We start from the raw sequence: 9,919 nt of genomic DNA on the forward strand, positions 1-9,919 counted from the left end.
TGGGGATTTTTCTTTCTTTCTTTTTTCTTTTTTTTCTTTTGTTTCTCCTTTTGTTTTCTTATGTATTTATTTATTTTGTTTTGTGTGTGTGTGTGTGTGTTTAATTCTTTTTTTTTTTAATCTATCTCCCTGTTAACCACGCATAGCACATCTAAGTAATGGGTGAGAATTTACCTTTATTATATTGTGTTTATTGATGAACACAGTAACTCTTGTTACTCCTGTTAAGATTGGTGGCCGTGACAAATTTTCATTCTTAGGAAATTAATTAATTTCCTGAGAAAAGAAATAGTCACTTCTTTTTTTGCTACTATGCTACAGGAGACATGAGGCACAGGAGCTGGAGTCCAACCTGCTTTGATCCAAATTCAAGCTTGGCCACTTGCTAGCTGTGTGACCAGTTATTTAATTCTCTGTGCCTCGATTATCTCACACATAAAATGGGAATAATATCTGCCCCATAGGCTTAGTATAAGAATCAGCAGAAATACTATATTAAAATAAAGCTTGGGCCGGCCCGGTGGCGCACTGAATAGTGCGCCGCTTGGGAAGCGTGGCGGCGCTCCCGCCCGAGGGTTCGGATCCCACATCCAGACCGGTTCCCGCTCACTGGCTGAGCGAGGCGCGGGAGCAACGCCGAGGGTTGCGATCCCGTTGCCGGTCCCCGGTCCGGTACGGGGGCAACACTGAGGGTTGCGATCCGTTGCCAGACACGGAAAAAGACAAAAGACAAAAAATAAATAAATAAATAAATAAAGCTCTATGTTCAGTGCCCACAGAAAACAGTAAGTTTTATTTGTTTGTGGTTATAGTTAGTTAAGATGTTAAAAAAATTGTTCCCATGACCACTTTGGGAAAAGGTCTGGAAGTTTCTCATAAAGCTAAATGTATAATCACCATAGCAATTCCACTCCAAGGTGTTTACCCAAAAGAAATGAAATTATATATCCACAAAGAGATTTGCAGGAGAATATTCATAGAAACTTTATTCATAATAGCCCAAAACTAGAAACAGCCCAGTGGTCCATCAACAGAAGAATTGACAAATACTCTGTAGAATATCATACGGTGAATAGTGCTCAGCAAGGAAAAGGAACATACAACCTACTGACACATACAACCACATGGATGAATCTCAAAAATATGTTGAGTAAAATTAGTCAGAAAAAATAGTATATACTCTGATTCCATTTATATGAAGTTCTAGAATAGACAAAACTACTCTCTGGTGGAAAAAATCATAAAAACAGTGTTTGCCCATGGGAGAATGGGGGTAGAGAGTGACTGGAGGGGCATGAGAGAATTTTCTAGAGTGATATTGATGTTCTGCGTCTTGATAGGGCTTTGGGTTATGCAACCTTTTGCATTCACCAAAACCCTTTGAATGATATACTTTTAAGATTTGTGCATTTCATCGAATGTTAATTTTACTCCAATCTTTTTTATTAAAAGAATTGTAAACAAATATTGGACTCTCATTAATGCTGAAGAATTTAAGGGGAAGCATGCTAATGTCTGCAATTTAGTTTTAAAATGCTTAAAAAAATAAGATGGATGAATGAATGAATAGATGGATGGATAGAGGAATAGATAGATATGTGATAAGCAAGCATAGTAAAATGTTAACAAAGAACCTAGGTGGGGTATCAGGTGTTCAATGTAAAATTCTTTTAACTTTTCTGAATGTTTGAAATTTTTCATAACAATATGTTAGGGGGAAATCTGCTCCTTTATTCATCAAGTTTCTTTAGCATTAAGCAAATGACAACACCAAATTTAGTAATAAAGTGTTTGAGATTCATTATTTTACATCATTTTAGTTTAGATATCATTCCTTGGGATACTGGTAGTTTTTAACAACTAAAAAATTACCATTAATAAGGGCTGGCCAGTTAGCTCAGTTGGTTACAGCATAGCCTTAGAACACCAAGGTCATGAGTTCAGATCCCTGTACAGCCATCTGGGTAAAAAAAAATTATCATCAGTATAATTACCATTTATCAAATACCTACTATGCAGCCAGCACTGTAGTAGATATGTTATATACATTATGTCTGATCTCCGTAACTGTAAGATAAGCAGATAATCTCCATTTTACAGATGAGGAAATTGAAGCTCAGAGAGATTTATTCATTCTAATACCTACTGAGCCCTATTGTCAGATATTGTACTACCTGCGGAACAAGAAATTAGTTTCTACCCTCGAGTCACTAACTATCTGTTGGGAAACACAGTCAAAAAATAGGCTATTACAACACAATGTGACAAATGAGTTGTATTAAGAGAAACATGGAAGAGGGTCCTTGAGCACCTTCAGAGGCTTTGAGAAGGCTTCGTAGACAAGAAAATATCCACTGTGAAAAAAAAAAGAAAGAAAATGTCCAATGTAGTTGGTTAGGAGCCATAGGCTCTGGGGTCAGATAAACATGGATGTGAATCACAGGTCTATTTCATTCATGCATTCATTCGTTCATTCAACAAGCATTTTTTTTTTTTTTTTTTTTTTTTTTTGTTTTGTGTTGTTTCGTTTTGTTTACTTTTTTTCCTCTTTCTTTTTTTATCTTTTTTTCTAATAAGCATGTTTTAAGTATTATGACATGCCAAGCATTTCCGCAGGCACAAGGAATATAGTAGTGAACAAAGAGACATGGAAAGATCAGAGAAGGCCTCTGTCATAAGATAACAGGCAGAGGAAACAGTAAGTGCAAAGGCCCTGAGGTGGGAGCATGCTTGGAGTGTTTGAAGAAAAGCAAGGAGGCCAGTATGTGGAGAAGAGAAAAGGGGCAGTGGCTAGCGGGTGAGGATGAAGGATGATGAGAAGAAAAGGGGCCAGGAAAGAAGAATGAAAGAAAATGAACAACAGTGACTCCATTTTCTTGAAGTTAATTGACTTGTTTCTTCCTAGCCCAAGAAGCTGACCTTCCATTAGAATTTATTGCTTGACAAACAAACTCTTTACAGGGAATTATCACCAAGATACCCATTACTTAGATAAACATAGACGACACTGTTTAGAGAAATCCCCGGAAAACACATTTTAAACAAATGGGAATTACTTACAATCTGGCTAGTCTAGATTAGAGTAGCCATAAATATTGTAAATGGCCTGAGAAACCATCACTCAATACGTCATAGTCAGTTATCCCTTCTGTCTTTATACAATGTTTGGCAGTTGTTTACTTCTTAGCATTTCCTGAACTTACACTATAAAACCTCCTTGCTTTTTCTGCTTGTTGGGCAGACATACTTCTCACAATAAGAGCTGGTCTCCCTGGTTTGCAAATCTAAATAAAAGCCTCATCTTTTTTTTTTTTTTTTTTTTTTTTAAAGATGACCGGTAAGGGGATCTTAACCCTTGACTTGGTGTTGTCAGCACCACGCTCACCCAGTGAGCAAACCGGCCATCCCTATATGGGATCCGAACCCGTGGCCTTGGTGTTATCAGCACCACACTCTCCCGAGTGAGCCACGGACCGGCCCCTAAAAGCCTCATTTAAATTTCCATACAGAACAAAGTGTTTGCTTTGACAAGGGGTACAAGGAAGATCAGACCACACAGGACCTCAGAAAGGACTTTGCTTTTATTCAGGGTAGCCAATAAAAGGTTACAAAAAATTAAAACATAGAATTACCATATGACCCAGCAATTCCACTCTGGGTACATGCACAAAAGAATTGAAAGCAGGGACTCAAACAGATACTTGCATACCAATGTTCATAGCAGCATTAATCACAATAGTCAGAGGTGGACATAATTCAAATGTCCATCAAAGTATGAATAGATAAACACAATGTGGTATGTACATGCAATTTAATATTTTCAACCTCAGAAAAGAATGAAATTTTGGTACATGGATAAACCTTGAAGATGTTATGCTAAGTAAAATAAGCCAGTTACAAAAGAACAAATATTTCATGATTCCACTTATATGAGGGCACCAAGAATAGTCAAATTGATAGACAACAGAATGGTGGTTGCCAGGAGCTGGGAAGAGGAGGAAATGGAGAGGGATTGTTTAATGGGTACAGTTTCAGCTGTGGAAGATGAAAAAGTGGTGGAGATGGATGGTGGTGATGGATGCACAACAGTGTGAATGTACTTAATGCCACTGAAATGTACACTTAAAAGTAGTTCAATGTTATGCTATGTATTTTCACTACAATTAAAAAAAGAAAGATGAGACAGGGAGGAAAATTATCTGACACGTTTAAAATGATGTCTCTGCTATGTGGGTCTCTGGGTCTCAGTCTCTTCAACTATTCAATGAGAATAATGACAACTTCTCATTGGGTGGTTGTGAGGATTGAATAAGATAATGCAAATATATCACTTAGCACATAATGGCACTCAGTTCATATTACCTATTATTGAAATTATTATTATGTCAGATTCTGAAGACATGTACAACGTAGACAATGGGAGGTGGGCATTTGAGAGGTATCCCAGGTAGGGGACAGAACAGGTAGAAAACCCAGGAAAGAAGAGAACGCATGGCCTTTCTGGCAATTTAAAAAGTTGAGCATGGTTGGGCAAAAAGAAAAAAGGGCAAAAAAGAAAGTGAACGACCAGAGATGAGGCTGAAAATCTAATCAGGAGTCAGACCTCAAAGGCTCTTGATAGGGGTTAAAGAGTTTGGACTTTATCCTGAGGGCAATGGGGGAGATATTGAAAACATTTAAGCAGAAGGTGACCTGATTAGAATTTTGTATTAAAAGGATCACTCAGCTACAGCACAGAGAAAGACATCGGACGGGAATAAGACAAGGCAAGAGGATGCTTCTAGAACAGGAGCCAGGCAGGAGATGATTTGACATGAACTGAAACAGTGGAAGAGAAAATGGAGAGAAGTTAAGGATTTGAGAGATATTAAGGAGGCAGAATGGAAAGGAATTGGTACATGATTAGAAGTAGAAGTGAAGGGATAAGTATTGGAGGATAATTCTCAAGTTCCTAACTTATGTGACTGGGTAGAAGGTGGCTGCCTTTCTCTGGAAGAGAGAAGTTGAGGAGTTGTGTTTAATGTACCCGTGGGACAGCCAAGCAGAGATGTTCAGTTCAGCACTGTTAAACAAAGTGATGGTGGGCCATTATTTTGTTTTTTTTTTTTAAAAGATGACCGGTAAGGGGATCTTTTTTTTTTTTTTTTTTTTTTTTTTTTAAAAGATGACCGGTAAGGGGATCTCAACCCTTGGCTTGGTGTTGTCAGCACCACGCTCAGTCAGTGAGCAAACCGGCCATCCCTATATAGGATCCGAACCCGCGGCCTTGGTGTTATCAGCACCGCACTCTCCCAAGTGAGCCACGGGCCGGCCCAGGTAAGGGGATCTTAACCCTTGACTTGGTGTTGTTAGCACCACGCTCTCCCAGCGAGCGAACCGGCCATCCCTATATGGGATCCGAACCCATGGCCTTGGTGTTATCAGCACCGCACTCTCCCAAGTGAGCCACGGGCCGGCCCAGGTAAGGGGATCTTAACCCTTGACTTGGTGTTGTTAGCACCACGCTCTCCCAGCGAGCGAACCGGCCATCCCTATATGGGATCCGAACCCATGGCCTTGGTGTTATCAGCACCGCACTCTCCCAAGTGAGCCACGGGCCGGCCCAGGTAAGGGGATCTTAACCCTTGACTTGGTGTTGTTAGCACCACGCTCTCCCAGCGAGCGAACCGGCCATCCCTATATGGGATCCGAACCCATGGCCTTGGTGTTATCAGCACCGCACTCTACTGAGTGAGCCACGGGCCGGCCCAAAAGTTTTTTTTTGTTTTTTTTTTTGTCTTTTTTTCGTGTCCGGCAACGGATCGCAACCCTCAGTGTCACGCCCGTACCAGACCGGGACTGGCAACAGGATTGCAACCCTCGGTGTTGCGCCCGCACCTCGCTCAGCCAGTGAGTGGGAACCGGTCTGTATGTGGGATCCGAACCCTTGGCGGGAGCGCCGCCGCACTCTCAAGCGGCACACTGTAGCAGTGCGCCACTGGGCCAGCCCTAAGTAGGCCATTATTTTGGACTAGCCTCCTACACTAGGCCCCAGCAGACCAGACCAAACCAGAATGGAGTGGCTCCTCCTAGGTGCCACTTAAGTGAACTGAACTCTGAAACTGGCCAGTTTTTTGTTTTGTTTTGTTTTTAAAGAGGAGATTCATAGCAATCAATCAAAAGGGGCCAAAGTTTACCTGAGCCTTCCTGATGAGGAAGTCCCCTCTATTTAACTCTACAAGGAAAGTAACTTTGAAACAATCCGTCCACTTTTTATTCCCTCTTTCTGCTTTCTTCAGCCCTTTTCTGCCTATAAAGCCAACTCCCTTGCCCAGCTCATTCTAGAATCTCAAATAAAAACCAATTAGATCTTTAAACTAAATTTGTTGTAATTTTGTCTTTGGGTTAAACGGACATGGGCTCTGAAGAGAGTTCTGAACTGGAGATGCCAGTTTGAGATCTTTAGCCTTTCTAGAAGGTAATTGCAAGAATGAGAATAGAGGAGATGTCCCAAGACCACAGTAGAGTGAGAAAGGTCAAGGTTCTAGGACACAGGTTCAGAGCCTGAACAGTACCTAAAGGACAAGGAGAAGAGACGCCTGAAGAGACGGGATAAGTGTGTCCAGAAAAAGAGGAGAGAAGAAAATTCACAGGAGAGTGTGGTGTCACAGAAGCCAGGGGAAGAGAGGTGTTTCAAAAAACAAGCAAATATACAAAATATCAAATGCTGCTAGAACCAGGTAAAATAAGTACTGAAAGTGTCCACTAGATCCCCCAACTGGTGACTTTAATGAAAGCAGTTTCTCCAGAAAAGTCATGAAGGCAGAGCCCATTTTGCAGTAGAATCGAGGGGTAACTGGGAGCTGAGGAAGAAGTTTACTCTTCAAAGGCCAGAGCTTATAAAGGGTAGCTGGAAGGAAACATGAATAGAAAGAGGTTTTTTTGTTTTTGTTTATTTGTTGGTTTTAAGAACGAAAAGACCTCAGCATGTTAAAATGCTTAAAGGAATGAGCCAGTAGACAGGAGAACGTGTACCTCTTTCATCGTTAACAAGAGGTAAAGAATGTTCTGGTTGCCCAGGAAAGTCCTGGCTTATACCTGTTATACCACTATAATGATTAATAGTTCCCCTTTCGCACTGCACTGTTACAGTTTGGAAGATAATTTATATGGTCAATCTAAATAAAGGGGAACCCCATGATGGGCACAGATACGGCTAATTTTGCAGGTGAAAAGGTTGGACAGAAAGTTAAAGGAGTGGTCGAGAGGCGGGGCGACTCGACCACCTGAGAAGTGGCCACAACAGCATGGGTCAGGAGGCCAAGGTTTTACAGCTCTTTAAAACACTGCACAGGACCAGACAACAATTTTTTTTAAATGATGCCAGAGCATTAGAAGCAGCCAGAATAAAGACAAATGAAGAATTCAAAAGTAATAAAAATAAGACGTCCTAAGAAAATAGAAGAGAATTGGTCCCTAGGAAAGACCTTCTTGTAGAAAATGTGCCATATTGTGATACACCAATCCAGAAGCAATGAATATTCTAGGATAAAACAAATCTTTGCACTTTTTAACTTTAAAATACATAACTCTGGCAGAAGTCCTGCAAATGCAGACATTTTTCCCTGAACTGTCATATTGAGAAATAAATAAATTAAAGAATAGCTTCATAATTTAAAAAAAAAAAAAGAAAGTTAAAGGAGTTTTCATCTGCATGTGTGTGCATATGCGTGTTTCTCTGTGGTCTATAGAGTTTTCTTCTTCCCAATGAGGGAGTTTTTATCCTAGTGAGGGATTTCTTTCTACTTTATTTGTGCTACAGGGAAGAAAGGTCCCTGTTCTAGAATGAGGGAAGGAAATGGAGGAGCTGAAGTCTTGAAGAGAGAGAAGTTCTGACACAGTTGTTGACAGGACTGAGAGGAGAAATTAGCAAGTTCTGAGACTCGGAGAGCAAGTAGCATAACCAGGGTTACCTAGCTAGTAACATGGTCAGATCCAAAACCAGGCCTGTTAACTCACAAGTCAACTCCACAGCCAGCTGTAACTCTCTTTACAACCCCAGTCTCGCTTCCTCATTAGGATCTACCAAACACGCCTATAGTCGATCCTCAGTTGCATGTACGGGCCACTCTTCAACCAGTTGTGCCTTCCTTCCCTCCCCACACCTACCAACTCCGCCATTCTGGAAGACTTTTGAAGGAAAAGTAAATGAAATGAGCATTAGGCATCCTCTTCTTAGCATCTCTCCCAAGAGAAAGGGTTCAGTGGGAAAACACTTGGAAGTTTTGTCTAAAATGAAGTTTGAATTATGCCAAAATCTCATCATTTTGTTCCTTCTGCCTCCTGTTATTTATTTTTTTTTTAATAGTTTTGAGCAACTATCAAGTGTCAGGCACTGTCCTCAGGAATTCAAGGGTGAATAATGGTAAGATCTTGAGGAGCTCTCAGCCTAAAAAAAAATTAGTCACAATACAGGGTGATGTATAATAATAAAGTACAAGTGCCGGGGACAAGTGATAGCACAAGAAGAGGACAAACTCTGCCTGGGAGCACTAGGGAAGCCACCTTTGAAAAGACTAAACATACACAGCATCCTGGAAAACGATGACCAGTTGACAAAAGAAGAGGGCACTCCAAGCCGAGGCCTGGAGTTAGGGGTGAACCAGTATGGCCTGTGTAGGAGCTCCAAGTGCGATGCTGGAACGTGGAAGAGCAATTAAGTACCATTTTTAAAATAACTTTCTTTTAACATCTTTACATCTCACAACAACCTTAGAACATACCTTATTAATATCCCCATCTTACAGAGGAGAAAAATGAGACTAGGACGTTTCGTAACTTGCCCAAGATCACATAGCTCGGAAGTTGTATAGCTGGGCTTTAATTCCATTCTCCATGATCCTTCCTCCACCAAACAAGCTTAAGAGGAGAAAAGCAGAACAGCAGGAAAGGAGCTATCAAAAGTGAGATTCTGGGCCAGCCCGGTGGTGCACTCGGTAGAGTTCGGCGCTTGGGAGCGCGGCGGTGCTCCCGCCGAGGGTTCGGATCCCATATAGAGACCAGTCCGCTCACTGGTTGAGCGCGGTGCGGGCGCGACACAGAGGGTTGCGATCCCGTTGCCGGTCATGAAAAAAGACAAAAAGGAAAAAAAAAAAGTGAGATTCTTTTGTCTCCATTGTATTCCAAGGGTATTGGGTTCAATTCTAATAATGTCAGGGAAATTCCAATAAGTAGTGTAAATTTTAAATAAGAGAGAGAAAGGCAACAGAAACTTGTCAGTGATGCTAAACAGGTTTTACTTTTTTTCTAAAAGTAATAGGCATAATTAAGGGTTTTTTACACACATCTAAGGATTTCAGCACAGGTAAGCAAAAGTGGTTGCATGAAGCACTCACTGATTCAGAACAGAGGGGCGGAGGAGAGTCTGGTGGTTAATTAAAAGACGGAGTCTCCACAAGAGCTGTACTGTAACAGGCACGGTGGTAAAAAGCTTCACCTTTTCCAGCACCATTACATATTTTGCTACATAAACACCACTGACACAGGGCACTTATCTTTGAAAACAGACATAAGCTTTTGGAGGAAAGCTGAACTTGCAATTAGCTTACAAAATAACAGCAATGGAAGCTTACTAAAGAAGCTCATGGCAAGACCTGACTTGTAATCCTCATCAGCAACTCTGTTTTCCCTGGCCTCAGCCTCAGCACCTTTCTGTCCAGAGTCTTGATTTACTGTAACTCCACCTCTCATTCTTCACTTCTTTTGCAGCAATCATCTCAGGGGAGAGAAAGGGATTGTGGACACATTAGATTTGAGATGACATCACAAGCAGAAGTATGGAATCTGTAACTCAAGCACTAAGAAGGGGTGGCCTGTTCCAAGGGGCAAAGGTGGACAGGAGGAGAGCACAGGATCAGGGGTCAAACTCTTAGAATTGCAA

At 41.2% G+C, this 9,919-nt stretch overlaps 1 pseudogene; it reads left to right on the forward strand.

Annotated features, from left to right (window-relative positions):
- Positions 1–7,286: 7,286 nt before the first annotated feature.
- Positions 7,287–7,476, forward strand: LOC103592267 (annotated as a pseudogene).
- Positions 7,477–9,919: the final 2,443 nt, after the last annotated feature.

Source organism: Galeopterus variegatus, unplaced genomic scaffold (assembly GCF_000696425.1).
Source record: "Galeopterus variegatus unplaced genomic scaffold, G_variegatus-3.0.2 Scaffold1119, whole genome shotgun sequence".
Taxonomy (NCBI): domain Eukaryota; kingdom Metazoa; phylum Chordata; class Mammalia; order Dermoptera; family Cynocephalidae; genus Galeopterus; species Galeopterus variegatus.